The sequence below is a fragment of the Camelus dromedarius genome, chromosome 6 (genome assembly GCF_036321535.1).
Source record: "Camelus dromedarius isolate mCamDro1 chromosome 6, mCamDro1.pat, whole genome shotgun sequence".
Classification (NCBI taxonomy): domain Eukaryota; kingdom Metazoa; phylum Chordata; class Mammalia; order Artiodactyla; family Camelidae; genus Camelus; species Camelus dromedarius.
In genome coordinates this window covers 41,627,221-41,645,398 of record NC_087441.1, presented here as the reverse complement: position 1 = coordinate 41,645,398, position 18,178 = coordinate 41,627,221, and the positions used below count along the sequence as shown (strand labels likewise).

Below are 18,178 nucleotides of genomic sequence, written 5' to 3'. Positions count from 1 at the left end.
TCTGAAATACAGTGGCTCTTAAACATCAAAAGATGCTCAACTTCACTTGCAAAAAGAAAACTGAAGATTAAATCTACAATATATTACCACTTTTTCATCTATCAAAATGGAAAATATTTGAAATTTTGATTAGCACTTTTGGAGATGCTATTGGCAAACAACCAGCCTCATACACTGCTGGCGGGATGCCCTTCAGAGAACAAGTGGGCAATTGTTTTCCATATTACAAATGTGTGTGCTCTTGGACACAGCATTATCACCTTCAAGAGCTCAGTTTATGTAAGTGAAAATGCCATGCCTCAAAAGTGACATATTTCAGAGTCTGTAATAGCCTAAGTTCAGCTACAATCCAAATGGCCAACCAAAGCACACGGGTTACACTCTTTAAGTGACTTATCAATTAAATGTAATGCAGCTGTAAAATACAAATCAAGGCACACTTCTGTCATGCTCTGGATATTCAGTGAAAAATGAAAGCTATAAAACAAAGGGTAGCATGTGCTACGTAAAGTAAGATGGAAAATAAGAGTACATGATTATTTTTTAACAGAAAACATTATGGGTTGTTTTTCCTTTTTTACTTACACAACTCATATATGAACTCATTTTGGCAAATTTTATTTTCTTAAAAGTATCTTAAGTATTTATTAAAATACCCTCAATATTACTATGACTCAAGTATGTGTGTTTATTTTACAACCGACACTTGCAGCTCCTTGTCGTAAACTTACCTACCTCTTACCTTTTCCTACTTACATCATGGAGACACTAGCAGAATACTTTGTACACATCAAAAAATTACAGAATCAATACTATTAATACCAAGTACAGTGATAACTCCAAGTTATAAAGTGCCCTCTAGTTTCAATATTTTACATTTTACAAATGTAACTCTTTTTAATTCTTAAAACAATCTTCTCATGAGTCAGTTGGCTGAGGGGCAGGTCAGTCACCAAGCTGCAGAAGTGGAGAAACTGCAGATTTGGGAGGTTAGTCCACCCCAGAGCCTGTGTCCTTCTGTCCCCATCACCCTTTATCCTTGTCTCTTCCGAGGGCTCAAAAAACATGGTTATCTGTTGTTTGAGTAAAGGGATAAATAAGATTTTGCATTGTAAGGGAACAGAATTGAGACGTTGTCACTCAATCACGCTCCCAATCCTCGGGAGCCATACAAATGTAAACAATTAAAATGCAACCTTTCCTGAAAGAGCTTGTCAGTCAGAAATCTTTTGTTTGAAAACAAACTGGCGTAAGAACAAAAGGGAAATAGGAGTTCACATTATCTAAAAAGTTCCAGGGGTAGATTAGACATGGCGAGCTCCGGGGTCACAAGTTGCTCTTCCCCTTGTGCTGTTCCACATGCGCTCTGTCTCCATCCGTCTCAACTCTGCCTTTTCCTAGGCTGACTTTATTCTCAGTCTGACTTCACTGTACCTGAGGGACCACAAACCAGTCTATAAAATCTAACTTTTCTTTCCTCTGTTCACCATTCAGAGGTGAGTTTGACTTTCTTATGACATTTTATTTTATCTTTATAACTTGGAGCCACATGTTTGCAGAGGAAACGTAATATGTCAGTGAATTTCTGCAGAGCAGGGCCAGAGAGGGCAGATAAAATAAAAACAAAACCTTAGGTTCCATATAAGGAACTGAATATATAAGGGTAATGCAAATTCTTACTAAACCAGGGGGAAAAGAAGTCATTTTTCTTAAGCAAACTTGCTGAAATCATTAACTTTTAAATGCCACCCCAGCAGTTTCATGCATTCAGCTCATTTGTTGAGGCCACTGGAAAAGAAAATTGAAATATGCCAGCTACCATCAAAAGAAAAGGGGAAGACAAGTGTGGATGGCATGAACTTTGGCTGCCAAGTCAAAAGTTCCTCTCTCTGTGTTGTTATTTGTTTTCCTTCTTTGCTATGAAAAAAAAAAAATTACTAGTTTGAAAGCCAATTTGGAACAACTAGTGGAGGGTAATTCCATCCATTATCTGAATTTAAAATCAAGAGGGAAACTATTGAGGTATAAAGACCTGACTGCGAAAACTAGATACTTCCCCCACTGAGACATTTATGGTGAATCTTCTCCCTCAGGATGAGACCTCCATTGCCCCAGACACAGATATCATGAATCCACTTAGAGGAAATTTCTTTATTTCCTTCCCCTGTATATACCTAGGACACTACCTCCTAGAGTCTCCTGTCCATTTGTAGGACAGGGGTTGGTGCCTGAGATAAAAACACAATGTCAGTTAGAAGGAACCAAATCTGTATTTCTAGGAGGAAAATTCATAAGGTGACTGACTGGTTGCAGTTTACCTGGAACTTTCCCAGTTTTAGCTTTAAGGGTCCTGTGTCCCAGGAACTCCCTTAATTCTCAGCAAACCATTCTCTATCCTTTAACTGCAATTTGTGTGCGATTCGAGGCAGAGATTTGAGCTCATAAAAGCAGAAAGTGCAAAAGAATTGAAGTGTGCATAGTAATTATAAGAGCTGTGCACAGCAGTATGCTGGTAAATATTAACAAATGGCTTCCCTGTGATGGAGGGTGCAGATGTGTGGTGTTGACCAACTTCCATGGTCTAAACACTCCTACCATGGCCAATGTCAAGCTGCCAACGTGCGGTCACTGAATGTGAGTCGAGGATACAGGGCAGCAGTGCATCCTCACAGAGCATTTCTACTTTATGGATACAACAGACACAAGTAACCTCAGGCACACAGGTAATGGTAAACTAAAAAAATATTCAAAAGAGATGGTTTGAGTTTTTACAGATTTTAAGTTTATGGAATTTAATTTTTTTTTATGTCTGCCCATAACAACCAGCACTTGAAAATTCAACAATCAGTTGATTATGTAAGATTATGAACCCACTCCAGCACGCGCTATACATGTCTACTTAAGTTTGCATAAGTTAGCCCCTAGTAAATGACACATGGTGTGTTTCATCAAGTGAGATGCAGTCTTGCCATGGTGGGAGGTCATATACTACAGGAGGAAAATGAGCTGAACCCCAGCCCTGAGATGTGTTAGCCCTGGGACCTTAGACAAATGACTGAACCTTTTCATTTTCTTTATCTTAAAATTAAGGGTTAGGGAGTAAAAATGATACCTAACTCACAAAATGTTTATAAATCAAAATAATTCATGTAAAAGACCTGATACAATGCCTAACACAACATAAGAATCCAGTAATGATGCTGGTACCATCTTCCTCCTTCTCTCCCTAAGGCTTTGCTTTGCAGTCTTTACAACGTCTAGAGGAAAAATAAATTAACCAAGGGAACAAACAACAAAACCCCTTTGGGCCTGATAAAGAAAAGTCCTTGACCCAGGTAACCTCACCCAGATTATGTCTTTTGTGTGTTGTTGTGTGTCTTTGTCCTCCATATAAGAGCAATAACTAGAATCACCTAGAATTGGTTGCTTCACAGGAGCAATTACTATTTAAGTGAAGCACCCCTTACATCAACGTGCAGATAGGAAACAATGTTCCCTGAACCTTTTGAAAGGACTGGGTCTTGAATTTGGGTCAACTGGAGTGTTGTGTATGGCTTGTAGGTAGGTGTGCACGAGAAAAAAGAATCTTCAAAATACTAACACGTCAAAGAAAATCCATGATTCACACTGAGAACGTCTTCTATAGATCCATTTTTATCCACTTTGTATTAATTTCCTGCATGAGACGACAGGTTGATAATTAACCTATAAACTATCCCTAAAGAAAGAAAAATGTAAATTTATGCACCAAGTGTATAAAAATCACTATTAATTCAATACTAGACTGTTTTCTTTTTCATTAAAAAACGCCTTACTTTACATTTAGCTACTCAAAATACCACGAAGTCACGACATACATCAGTATCTATTGTACCAGCTGCTTCAATATGACTAAGAATTTCTGTATAAAGAAAACCTCAAATGGGTCCATCTCAGCCTTAGCCACAGGAACACGTTTAAAGAATGGAAATATCTTTTAGAGCTGACAGTTTTACCTTTGTGTTTGGTTTTCACTCTAGTTGACATAACCAACCAGATGTCATCAGCCCCTCCCATCGCCAAACTACCTGGGAGCAGCTTGCAACCTACTTAACCCTACTTCTCCTTAAAGATATTCTACCTGACACTGCCAGCACCCAAACCCAAAACCCACAAACAGAATTAGCTTTAATAAAATAATAAAAATACTGGTATTACTACTGGAATACAGAAATAGTTTCTAAAATTTACTACCTAAATAGAGAACGATGATTCTATGTAATATTTCTCGGTGACCACACCTCCACTCTCTCTTTTACTAGTGACTTCTTGTTCTTTCACTGTCCATTGGCTAGCAGCAAAATTTGGGCCTCAGAAATTAGAAAAGGTAGGACCCTAAAGAGTCAGTATTTCCAAATACCAGTAAGTTTGTATAAAAAATATGAATTTTTAAAATGTGGTTCACAACGTTAGCTAAATCCAAATGTTGCTGAGTAGTTCCTCTCTGGAAAGAGTTACGTAGGATTGGTTAAGGTTGGTTTCGTTTTTAACAAGCTGCCTCCATCTGTGTCTGTGCACCTCAGAATGTACCTGAGTCCTGTCCTTGTGCACGTCTCCCTGTAGGTGCGAGAGTGTGAGGGTGTGTGAGGGTGACATGACTTGTTTCGAACCTCACAAGGCAGAAATAGTAATTTCAACTAAAACAATTCATTTGTGGTGTTCCAATTATGGGCCAATCCCACTTCTGGGTTCTGGGTCTCATGTTATAAAAATGAATCAAACATAAAATCAGCACTAATTGTGTTTATAACCTATTCGCAAAACAGACACACACACACACACATAATTATAATTCAATCTGCTAGTCTACCTATATTAAGACAAAGGAATGGACATGCTTTTTTCTGTGGTGGCATGTACTGAGGCAACTTGGAAGCCTTTTTATATTTAAAGGACGTCTGAGTTGAGTCCTACAAGTTAAGATCTCAACAAGCGAAGTCAGGATAAAGAGAGTAAAGGGTGACCAGGACTGAGCAACAAAGCCACAGGCAGAAGTGAGTAAAGTGCACAGTGTCTTCAGGGAACAGAGAGGGACCTGGAGCTCTGGGAACAAGGTCCACGTGGGCAGCCAGAGAGCAGAAGGCTGACTGCTGGGCGCTTGGCTGCTTCACGAATCCTGGGATTCAATCTTGACATGGTGGGAGATTTGGGAAACGACACAGTCAGATCTATGTTCATGAACCACATGGACAGCAGTATAGAGGAGGGGCAGCCAGGGCGAGAAGCTGCAGATAGGCAAATCAGTTGGAAGCCATTTGCAAGCTCCCAAACCCAATACCGACAAATAGCATTAACTTTAATTAAGTAATCAAACATCATCCTTAAACTAGAAAAGCTCTGAAGTGGGGTGGTAACCAGGAGATTGTAGGAGAGAGAGAAAGCTGAGAAACTTTCGTGTCAATGTTGACAGCAGCTGGAGATCTATCAGATGTGCGTGTGTTAAAAACAAGTAGACAAACAAACAAACAAAACCCTGAGATGGTGCAGAGGTGTGTCTGTCTCAGATGGAGGCTGCTGGCACTAGTCCAGACAGGGAGCTTTAAGGAGCAAGTGTCTGGGGAAAAGACAGCATTCGGTCTGATCAAGTAGTTCATACACAGTAGTCTCCACAAGGTGCGGCAGCACATGTAAGTCTAATGCGCACTGTGCAATGCTCGCAGCCACCAGCACACTGAACAGCTCGGTGCAGCTCCTCTGTGCTGAGGTGTGGATGACTATAAAATACTGGCCAGCTTTCAAAGACTGGATGCAGAAGAAAGAAGGTAAAATACTTCATTAACAATTTGTAAGGTGATTACATGTTGAAATAATAATATTTTGGACATAATAAGCTAAAAAATATTTTACTAAAACTAAATTCACTTGTTTCTTTTTACTTTTTTTAAATGTGGCTGCAAGAACCTATTACCTTTGCGTATCTGTCTCATATTTCTCTTGGACAGTGCTGATGTCAGGAACTTTTAATAATACATTGAGTTAAAAAAAAAAACTCTCCTCCAAAAATATGATTCCTATGCCTGAATTGTGATCATTCTATGAAGATGACTCTTTCTGTCTTGTTTTTGTACGTAACTTTGTATCTCATATATGTATTAAATGACAACATGTTTATGTTACTGTGTGAAAGGATTCTGATTACCAAAATAAATCATAAGAACAAAATCTCTTAAGACTTTCAGAGAAGGGTGAAAATAAAATAGGACCAGAAGTTTCCAGGAAGCAGGTGGGGTGGAAAGCACAGGGGATTTAGAGGAAGGGCTGTGGTTCTACTACCTGCTTTCCATGTTGCCCCCATGACCTTGGTAAACAATGATCCCTCTGATCTCACCGTCAAACTGCGAAATAGTAAGGCAGCCCCATCCAACTCCCATGACTTGATGCTACCATTTCATGAAGCATGAAGAACTTCGTCAGATTTATAAACACTGAGAACATCTGACTAGACGAAAAGGATGGAATTCCATAGGGGGTAAGCAGGTGAGTGTTTACAGAGGCATCAACTCCAGAAGGAGCAAAACTTTTAGGAGGAACGTAAGATGCCTTAAGACCAGGCATCTTAAGGTAGATTTATGGAGGAAGAGTTTGAAAACATTTGGAGGCAAACCATAGAGCACTTCTAATGCCAACCTAAGGAAACAGAACTTACCCTCAACACCTTCTGCCCTTTAAAAGCATTTGGCACTCTCTGGAGACATTTGGTTGTCTCTAGACAACTAGAAAAGGAAGGACTGCCATTGGCAGCAAGAGGGTAGAGGCCAGCCATGCTGCTGAACATCCTACAGAGCACAACTCCTCAAAGGGATGAAGCACCTGGCCCAAAGCATTGAAAGCACCATGGTTGAGAAATCCGGCTCTTAGGGAACAGGGAGGGATTCCTGATAGATGACTCAGTCAGTGGACAGATCTCTCCCCTGAAATCCAGGCTCATCCCGTCTCCTGCCTCTTTGATGTGTCCACTCCAAGGGCTACATGATAGCATAGATTTACTATATACAAACAAACCTCCTCATTTCTGTCCCCAAACCTGCTCCTCTGGTGGCCTCTGCATTTCTACTGATGGCAATTCTATCCTTCCAGTTGTTTAGGCCAAAATCCTTCACTGTGTGACCTTAAAAATATATCTAGAAACCAACTTTATTCTTGTGCTTTCTACTCTGGAGTGGTCCTCTCTCTTCATATCACTGCAGTCACTATCTAACTGGTCTCTGCATGCCCACTCTTGCCCCCAGAATCTATTCTCATCCGAGTCATAGGGATCATCATTCTAAAACGCCAGCCAGACCACATTACTCCACACATCCTCCACAGGCATCCCATTTCACTCAGGGCAAAAGTCAAAGTCCTTAAACTGGCCTATGATGGTACGTCAGGAGATTCAAACTCTTTCTGCACAAGGCCAAAGGGTAGTAAATATTTTATGCTTTATGGGAAAAAATGGTCTCCACCTCAAATACTTAACTCAAGGCAGCACTAGACAAAATGTAAGTGAATGGTTGTGGCTGGTATTCACAAAACCAGGCCATGGCCAAGATTTGGCAAGTCGGCCAGTTTCCCAACCCCTGTCTAACAGTCTCTCTTCCTGCTTTATTTTTCTCCATAGCACTTGCCACCATCTGCCATGCTGTGTATCTACTTGTTTATTTTACGCCTCCTCTAATTAGGATATAAGCCACAAGAGGGCAGGCACATTGTCTCTTTTCTTTGTGCAGTCTCTAGTACCCATAACAATTCCTCGTGTATAACAGGCATTCAGTAAATAATTGTTAAATGAATGGAATGAGCGAAGATGAGGATGAAGATGCAGTCATGCAAGAGATCACTGGCCTGCTGATAAGTCACTGCACATGCACAAAGAGAACTAAAACATACAGTCCACCGCCCATACTGTGATGCCCCCATCTCATTACACTGGGCAAATACTTCCTAACACCACCATTTCAATTTCTTAGTCACGAGGGTAACTGTAATTAGGATAACAGAAGGATTTTTCTGTTTCTGTCACACTGTATTTTTTTCAAAGCCACTCTCAGTATCTATTATTTTGTTTCATCTTGACAAAAGTTCCATAAGGAGTCAGAGAAAATTTTTAGTATCCACATCACTAATTAAAAAGACAAGACTGTGGACTGAAATAAAATGTACAGCCTAAAAGCTGAGAGCTATGTTTTATTCAGTGGACTTTCTGAGGACTCAGCCTGGGATAACAGCCTCTCTGGCTCTAAGACATAACTGGCTCTGAGAGACTGCTCTGAAGAGGCAGGGGAGGAGCCAGGATATTAGAAGTCTTTACAACAAAGACCAGGTAGTCGGAACATCAAAAGATTATTGTTAATTAAAGAAAACCAGACATCTCAAGTTAAAGAACTTAGCGCTTTCCTATGTATGGGAAGGTGCAAAGATTTGGGCTTAATGAAATCATTCCTTTGATATGCACCCTAGCTATCTAGGGCCAGCATCCTGTCCTTCCACATCATGAGTTCCCTCAGGGTACAGCGTTAGGGTGGCTGCAGAGGCCAGGCTGCCCGTTTGTCTGCATCCTGGGTTTCCTCCACTCACTGTCAGGGGTGGCACAGCGGCTGATGACTTGATGGCCACATCATTCTTTGTTTACTGATATGGTTTGTGATGTTTTTCGTTCACAAGACAAAGAGGTTAAATAACTTTCCGAGGGTCGGAGAATTAGCGAGTCCTTCACAGAACCGAGCCTAGAACTGAGTGATCACTTTGTCCTGATGCCTTTTTCTCCTCTCATACATCTTACTCTCAGTAGTCAAGGTTTTATGCTTCACAATAAAAGGGAATATATCCAGGGGAAAAATTGAGAAGAACTCTGTCCCCTGAGATACTTTTGCAAAGTTGTGGGAGAGAGCAAGGCAGTTAAATTCACCCATCCTTGAAAATAATAATCCTCTAGGCTTTAATAAGAGAATTATTGGGTGCTAAATGACAATTTGCTAGTGAGAATGAAGATTAAGGTACTATTTACTGGGAAGGTAGTAAAACCTTTTTTTAAAATAATCAAACTTTTAAACTTCTATGACCTTCATCTCTCTAGAGGCTCTCCCACTGGGTTTTGGCAGGGGTACTCACAGTCTGAAAACACTTCTGCATGGTCTTCCAGCTTCTTTCTTAATCAGGGGTTTGGGGAACCAGTGTCTGTTTTCTTAGTGGCAAAGAGGCAGGCAGGGAGATTTCTGAATTCCTATTCTGAGGTCAACCATATCCTAAGGGAGAAATGGAAATGTGAAACAAGGCTTTTCCAGCACAACATTCTGATTTATGACATTTGGTGTGTTACAGCTTTGTTTCTTTTGGAGATAGCATCAATGTAAATTTCATACAAACTCTCCTTATATCTTTCCAACTAACAGCTGAACGTAGCTTTTTAACACCTGAAATGTCATTTACATATAAAAGAACATCTCAACAGCTTCTGGTTTCCATCCTTGGAATCCTCCCTTTCATTCATTATCTCTAACAACATAGAAAAATCTTTATAATCAACAAATCCACCAGTGAGAAACTTATAATGGTGTCCTAAAGAATAAATTCCCAATTAGAAGTGCCTCACTGAGCACGGGAAAGAATCTGGAGCTGCCTCTGTGCTCAGCAGGAACACGATGGGGGGCATGGTGTGAAAGGGGTAAGTAGAAACACGATGCCACAAGTTTGTCATTCCAGAAGCACTGACCTATATTTTCAACCTTCTCTCTCATCACTCCCCTTCAGCTTGGCTTCCCTCCTGCTGCCAAAAACATTCTGTGGTCATGCTTCCCCTTCTCTACAAGATTGCTCTTTTCCTAAAATGCAGTCCCTCTACATACATACAGACAAGCACCTCTACAGATAAACAAGGTAACTTTTATTATTAGAGTGTGATAGGTACCTCCCTAAAGAACGGACATGATACAGTTGGCGGCACATCACCTTGGGTGGGGCTGGAATGAGGATGGAATAGACTTCACATGGCAGTTGTCACTGAGCTGAGTTTTCAAAGATGAGAGGGATGGTCCCCACAGATCAGGGAGGAAAGGACAGTGTAGACAGAGGAAGAAAGTTAAGTGCCCGAGGGCTCTAGCAACGTTCTACCTACTTCTCCAGGCTCTCCTGCCTCAAACCTCAGTGCACACATTGGTCTTTAACTTTCAATTTAGTGTTTCTTGTTACTTCCAAATACTTAAATCTCCATCTTTTAACTCCATAGCAAGTCTAAGGATTTGAATTTCTTTGAATCCTTCAAAAGTGCATTTCATATCATGAAGGATTAAATATACTTGATGCATAAAACTAACGATTAATTTTTTCTTTATCTGCTTATATTCTTTGAGTTCTTGGAGTTTGTAGCTGCCCATGGTAAAATCCAAACTTTTTAGCATGACACATAAAGTCCTTTCTGGTCTGGAGCAAACCTACTCCTTCAGCCTCATTTCCCCTCGTTCTCGAAGCTGCGTCCTTCCCTACTTACATTATCATCCCACAAACACACACTCATACACATCCCTTAGCCTATGATAATGCTGAACTACTTAACCTTCCTCAAGTTTGCCTTGGTTTTTCTTCATATATTCTTGACATTTCATAACTTCTTCCTTCTGTCTGTATTACCATTTCCTCCCTAATCTTTGGGGATCATCCCTCTTTTCATCCTTGAAAACTTCAGTTCAATGACAACTACTCTGTGAAATCCAATCCCTCCCCACCTACAGCCCCACCCAACACGGGGAGCCACCACCATACCATGTATGGTCTTCTATAGGCAGTCTCTACCATGCTCTAATAATAAAGGTACCTTGTTGGTGTGTCTTTCTGTCTTCCTAGACAATCAGATTCTTGATGTCTATGTCTTCTTCATCATTGTTGATCAGAAGTGTCTAATAAATGTGGAGCATTGTACAAAGTTCTAAAGAGAATTTTTAAAAAGTACAAATGCAGAAGCAAACGTTCTCCCTTTGGGGTATTTAAAAATTATTTAGCTGAGTTACGTAAGTATACATTAAGAATACTTATAAACAACTTGTATCAGTCAGGGTCCCATCAGGAGTCAGAAATCAGATCAGTACTCTGAGTAGAAAAAAGTAATATAAATAATTATTAATTCATAAAAGGAGGTTAACTACTAAAGGAACTAAAAAGAGAACTCTAAGCAGTTTAGAATTCCCAGGTACAAAAAAGCAGCTACTACCTCTCACTAGTAGTGGATAATCAGGGGACCCAAGAAACAGATTCAGATCTCTTCCAAGAGGGTGTGGTCTGAGAGCTCAACCAAAGCTACCATAGGTGTGGCCCATGAGAGGTGCCCAGACGCAGCCCCAGGTTGATGAAAGCGTGGCCTGGGAACGTGGCTGGAACTGCTGGACTCCCACACTGCACTGGCCAGTGGAGGACTGGAGCACGAGGGAAGTACCTGCCTGCCCTATCACCCTGCAATGTCCCTCTAGTGCCCTCTATTGGCAAAGCCTTGCATCATGCCAGCAGCAAAGGAAAACTGTTACAGGGTCCAGTTGCATTTTCACAAAGCGGGGCAAGGAAGGATTTGGAGCTGAAAGACAATAAATGGATCACTGACACAAGCTTCAAAGCAAAATTAAATAGGGCAAATTAATATATGATATAAAATGAATATTATATGGAAGTGCTATGGGCAGTTAACCCATCATATTTCATTTCTAAAAGAAAACTGTAAATGCCCTTTTGATTTTTTTATAAACCAACAAAATTTTAATGTAGAACCTTGCAAAAGTAATATTCCCTGGGTTCAGTTGATAACAGGTTTTTAAATCTCAGGGGTTAAACGCATTGCTTTTTCATTTTTCTTTTTTATTTTTTTTAAAGTTCTAATAAAAAGGCAAGTTTCTGTAACCTGAAATGAGGATTCTGAAGTATTTGAAATATTATCAGAATTGTCGTAGAACATCTTAACCAGAACCTGCAATAGAAAATATTTTTCACACAACAGAGTTACTTCTTTCCTCTACTGCTCTTCACAGTAGTAAGAGACAATGGAAGGCTAAAAAAACAATGGGAAGCAGAAACACATCAATTCGGTTAATTTTTGGCAGCGAAGCAATAATTTTATGGAATAAAATGAAAGAGCAAAACACATTTACATCATAAGATGAGACTAATCAAACTTATCTATTAGACACTGGGTACACTGGAGAGCCACAGCCTCTGCTCACTCCCCTGAAACCTAGGCTGCACAAACTATGCCTGCCCAATATCTGTGCTACTTCCCTTAAAGTGTTTCACTACCAACATGATTCAGATGTTGTGAGTGTAATTCTGCACACAGACTGTTTCATTTTTAGGATGTGTAATCTAGAAACATGAAAGCAATTCTGAGGATAACCATTGCATTCTAGACTTTGGAAGATGTGAAGAATGCTAAGAAATCTGTTGAAATGACTGATTGAGAAATGCAGCTCAAATTGAGTACCATATTTACTTAAATAGAAATGTAAAAATATTGTCAGACATTTGTTTCCAAGTGATATGACAGTACTAGAGACCTGACAGGCTATGGGGTGTGGCCATCAAAGGACTGGCATAACAGGCGTGACCTTCTGGCTGTACTTTTCCACACAGACTTTAGCGGCAGGGACGATAACTATCCATGACATGGCTTCTCCTGGTTAGGTTTGTCTCCAGTCTAAAATAAACACCACACATCTTTAGTGTGTTCTTTCTTCTTATCTCCTCAACATCTGAAGATTTCTTTCTTTGATTTGCCTTGGATGACCTCCAGACACAGACCACTGGACTTTACTAAGAAATCGGGCAGAACCCACTAGAAATGCTTATTTTTTCTGGCAGAACGGCACCCATGATGCATTGCTTCCCTTCACAGAGCTAACTAACTGCAGTGCCGACGCCGTGGGACGCATCTTGAAAGGACAGGTCACTGAAAGAAAGTTGTTCTTTCCCTTTGGGGAGCATCTGGGAATAATATTCCCACATGTCAAATCTGTTAGCTCCCGTCTCACCCACACCAAGACACCTGGCCGCCAGATTCACACACCAGCTTGTCAAATCCCGTCAGTTCATCAACAGCATCGAGGGACTTTGGATTGGGGTGGCCCAAGAATGGAATGCTTAGCAGAGAAAATATCACATTCTATCCTTCCTCACTGAACGATGATTATCAGAAAAAGTTGAGCAGCCAACCCATGTTATTTTTCTTTGTGTCTAGTAAACACTCATCTGATCCCAAACCAATTTGTTGAGCATCTATTGCAAAAGTGAAATCAGATTACATTTCTTAAGTACTCATTAAAATTTCATGGGCATCCAGATATGTTTTCCTCAAGGTAAATACAGGCAACGTCTTGTCATCCCCAAGCATTTTTGATAAGATTCATTACATGATCTAGGAAGGAGTGTTTATATGCTTAGATCATATGCTGAAGATTTTTTAATGAGGTCCAGGTACTTCAGCTGTTTCCCAGGAATGCATTGTGTCTGAAATTCAGACCAGAAGGCACTCATCAACACATGTTTCTTTGATGAATTATTATTTATGTGAACTGACAAAGCAGTGTGATTTTTCCTTCAGTCATCAAATCTGCCCTTTCACAGCTGGCAATAAATGTTTATTTTCTTCAGTAGAAGAATGATCTAAATAATGCTTGCAACCTTCTGTTTGTTATGATGTTTTTATAACAATGGTAACTTCTTTTAAAAAAAACATGACTCAAACATTATACAGCTCTTCACTGGGTTCAAAACTAGGGAAGTCACATTTTTTGCAATTTTACTCCTATGATGCTCACCAAGTACTTAATGATGTTAGATTGCTTTATCTCAACAGCTACTCGAGGCTCAAATACACTAAAGGAAATTAAAGAAAATAAGAAAGAAGAATATCCTGGCCATCGATGGAAACAAGATGCAAGAGATCACCTCTCAGTGAACATGACTGCCTGGGAGACCTGCGGAATATCAGGCAGCTGTGTCCACAAAGGCTCCTCAGAAGGGCAATAATGAGGAAAACGTTGATGAACACTGCCATATACCTCCCTCAAATTATAATTACTCCAACAACGCTGGGTGTTATCGCATCTTCTTGTAGTTCAAGAACACTCAGTGTTTCCCTATTACAAATAATTCCTTATTAAGTTAAAGAACAAATTCATTGGTCTAACAGCCGAGCCTCCCTATGCACTCAAAACAATCTACCTTTTTAGCTTTCTTTTTCAGTCCCATCTTATGAACTCTCCTGTTCAGGAAAACTAACCTCATCATTTCCTAATCACATCCCAAATTCCCTTGCCTCCATGCCAGTCCCTCCATCTGAGAACATAGTTACTTTTTGATTCCCTCTTCCACTCCTCCCTCCAATTTTATCTTTCAAAGCCTGGTTCAAATGCCACTTCCTTCTTCAAGTTTCCCCATGGCTCACAAGAGTAATCTAAGAAACTGCCCTCCCCTTTGAACTTCTACGCAATCACTAACACTCACCTTCACTTTACCTGGGATTAAAGTTATTTGGGGCTCTCTCATATTCACAAGCAGAACTTGCTTGAGAAAAATAATTGAGTTTTATAGAACTCTGTACCACCCTGGTGATCTAGCACAGTACTCTGAACATATTAAATGCTCAATTTGATCCACTGAAAGAAAACCAAAATTATCTTTCCATGTCTTTTTCAGAAGAAAATGTACTTTTTGTCACAGCTTGAACGCTGGAGCAATATGGGGGTTAGTTTGAGTCCTAGTGAACCCTTGCTTCCTCACAAGAGGTGATGACCACTAACTACCAGTTTGGGGAAACTCCACAGGCAGTGCCCCAGAAAGCTTCTCTTACCTTCTGCATTAATATTAATTATTAGTTATGTTTTTATGGGCATCTGAAGTCACACACAAGTGGCTCTGATCAAGCTGTTGGGCACTCGTACTTGTCCATGCCCTCTTGGTCATCCAGGTATTTTCTATTTTTCCAGTGCCAGAGTGGCTTGTGTTAAATCTCGGAAGACAGATGCCTTGCAAATGCTAACAGGCTCCTTAACGCATGGATGATGACAGTATGGTAGTGATTTCTCGAGTTCCTTTGATTAGTGATATCTTCCTGCATAGTTTCAGTAAAGAGGCTAGCACGCCCCGGAAGCTCTTCTGCAGCAGATGAAGTAAACATTGAGCATATCCTGCGTTCTGAATCAGTTAGGATTAGTCAGTCAATGACTCAGAAGAAAGAAATAGTTCTTCTTTCTGATGTTTAAAAAGTTTAAAGCTTAGTCAGGGAAAAAAATGTCACTGAAAAAAAGTCTTGCCAAAATCACATAGTTTATAAGTGGCAGAGCTGGAATATGAGCTTGTGTCTATCTGGTTTTAGACATGGCCAACTTTGGTCATGCTGTCCCCACAAAACCCCCTTCTACTGACGGCCTCACCATTCTGTCACTCTTTTCCTCCAAAAGGCTTCCCTTGTTGGTCAAATGTAAATACTTTGTCAGCGGGGAAAGCACAAAGGACATGAATGAGCCTCCAATTTCTAAAGACAGTCATCAGCCCTGAAAATCTTCTGCATCGCTATAACCACCAGTCCTAGCAACGAGGAAACAAATAAATGCAATGCTTTTCACTGATAATACTGTCTATTAACCCAAGTTATTAAATTATGGGATGCATTTTTCAGGAAAGTGGGTCAGGCATCATCCCTGGACACAGGATCAATGTTCATTGGTCCTCAGTGGTCCAAATGGCTTTAGAATAGGACATCCAGATGAGACCTTCTGTCATCATGTTTTAATAGGATTCATTTCCTTTTCACATAGCTGATCATACCTATATTTTCAAAGTTCTTTTCATCTTCCATACAATTTTTTCAGTTATAATTTATTTACAGCATTTATAACACTATTCTAAAATGAAACTGTATTGAACTATATAATTAATGACATAAAGTTGCTCACCCACTACACCCATTGTGCATTTGTGTCTTGATATAGTCTTCTAGAAAAAAAAAAACAAAAAACAAAAATCTTTGTGGAGGGTGATGTATGAAATTCCCAACCCCCTTTAAACTGCCTTTGTTCTACACTGTAGGAACAAGATTTAGATTCCCTTCCTAGCTTCCTGTGATAGGGGAAAAAATGAGACAAAATTCATGATGGTGTTTTTGTTGAGTGTGTTAGATCATCAGCCCTGTCCCTGTTTCACAGATTCATACCTGGGAAAGGATGTGATGAATTACCTACTCCTAATGCCTTCTTCAAGGAGCTCCTAGAAATAGTCAGAAACATGAGACTGAGGGAAATGGAAGCAGCAAGAGGAACTTGAAATGTATATGCACGGGTTGTAAGAAAGCCATCCTATTTCACATCTAATTAGCAGCAAAAGGAAGATGTAAGAATTCATATCTCTGTAGACACACACAGTAACTCTTTTATTTGCTTACTTTGTGCAAAACATAACATATAGTGTGTATCTGTGCTTAATATTTTAAACCTCTCATTATCTAGAATTGAAACAAGAATGTAAAAGTTCAGAGAAGTATTTCCCTCTCAGCACTCGCTGATACTTGATTACCTGGAGCAACTGCAAAAATCTGAATGGATCTTAGTATAAAATCTACTTCTGTGATATACATTCCCATACATATATACATTATATATACCTTTTGTATATGTATATGATTTATGCCTGAAATCAAAGATAACTCTCAGGTAAACAAAATATTTTGTTAACAGAATAGTCTATTTACTGACCATTCTAAGGAGCAGAATTTGACTTTTAAGAATATCCTTAATATTTAAATTATATTTTACTATGAAGTTTGTGATATTCCTCATTTCACCAATGGAAAATTTGTGTAAGTAAGGATTTCATCCAAAAAAAAATTCCTGGTGCTAATTCTGAACATTTTTTTCAGGTAAGATTTTGCCTTGTGCACTCTGGCCTACGTAGCATGTGACACCTAGAAACACAACCAGATGGCAGGCAGTTTCATAGTGCCCTTTGATAAACACTGAGGGCATGCCATGAAACCCTGGGGAAGAATTATTCTGAATGGGGTCAGGGTAATGTGGTTTGAGAGGTACCATTTTTCAGTGATCCAGCCTGATGCATGGATGGAACTTTACGTTCCAGTGACCCTCCAAAGGGTCATGTCCTCAGGAGGGCTTTGGAGAAAGGATCTGGAGGCAATCCAATTGCATTCTGTACGGAGAGTGTGGAAAGAGAATATGGAGTCTAGAGGGAGAATGTGGAGTCCACATCCTGAGTGGACTGGTTGAGGGAGCATCCTGCCCATTAGGACATGGGGAAGGGGCAATTATTTAGTTTCAGATTCTTGTGTGGAAATAAAGAAGCCTAACCAGGACCCCTGCCTCAAAGGAGAACTGTTCAACGGCCTCTACTGAAAAGATAACTGATAGAAAGATACATATTTCCCTCAAGCAACTGTCTTTGGTCTGTTCTAGCAAATAAGTAATGAATGACCCAGCTCCTGAAGACCTCCACCAAGATGGATTTCACCTGGAAATTTTTCAAAGCAGAAACTACAATGTAAGTGGCTCAGGCCCCTGTTTCTTTGAGCCCACAGAGATACAACCAGGACATGTGGTCATGGGACATCAGTGTATACATTAGAGGAGAAAATGTACTTATTTAATTAACTACTGTAAATTTACATTAAAATTACTCTTTGTTGAGACTGTGTTTCATTCACTGGTTTCATCAAGCATCTCCCCAGTTACTATGAAAAAGTCACATTTCACTATAATGACAGTGGTCATTATTAATTAATACCAAACTCTTCCAAGTTCCCTGCTTATAGCCTTTTTTTTTTTAAAGCTTTCTCTTTCCAATCTTTCCATGTCCTTTTGCTTTATTTATTTATTTATGTATTAATAGGGATTGAACCAAAAACCTGTGCACACCAAGCACACAATCTACCACTAAGCTATATAAAGTGCAGTTGTTCATGAAGGATTTAACAATCTTTAATTTCTTGGAACTAATAAAATAATTTTAAATTATTGTTTTTATTATATAAGTAAGATATTTATTTTAAATATATATAAAATGCAGGTAAGAATAAAATTTTAAATCACCGATAATCACGTGACATCCAGAAAATAACAGTTTCATGTGTAACTTTATCCTTCAGATTATATTAAAAAAATTTTATAAAATATATCAA

General features: G+C 39.5%; 1 long non-coding RNA gene across 1 annotated transcript in view; it reads right to left on the bottom strand.

Annotated features, from left to right (window-relative positions):
- The window catches only part of LOC116154382 (uncharacterized), an 873,015-nt gene that overhangs the window by 454,998 nt on the left and 399,839 nt on the right, over positions 1-18,178 (bottom strand). Inside the window, exon 8 of the long non-coding RNA XR_004138267.2 lies at positions 9,130-9,263. This is a non-coding gene — a long non-coding RNA (uncharacterized LOC116154382). The remainder of the gene's footprint in view (positions 1-9,129; positions 9,264-18,178) is intronic.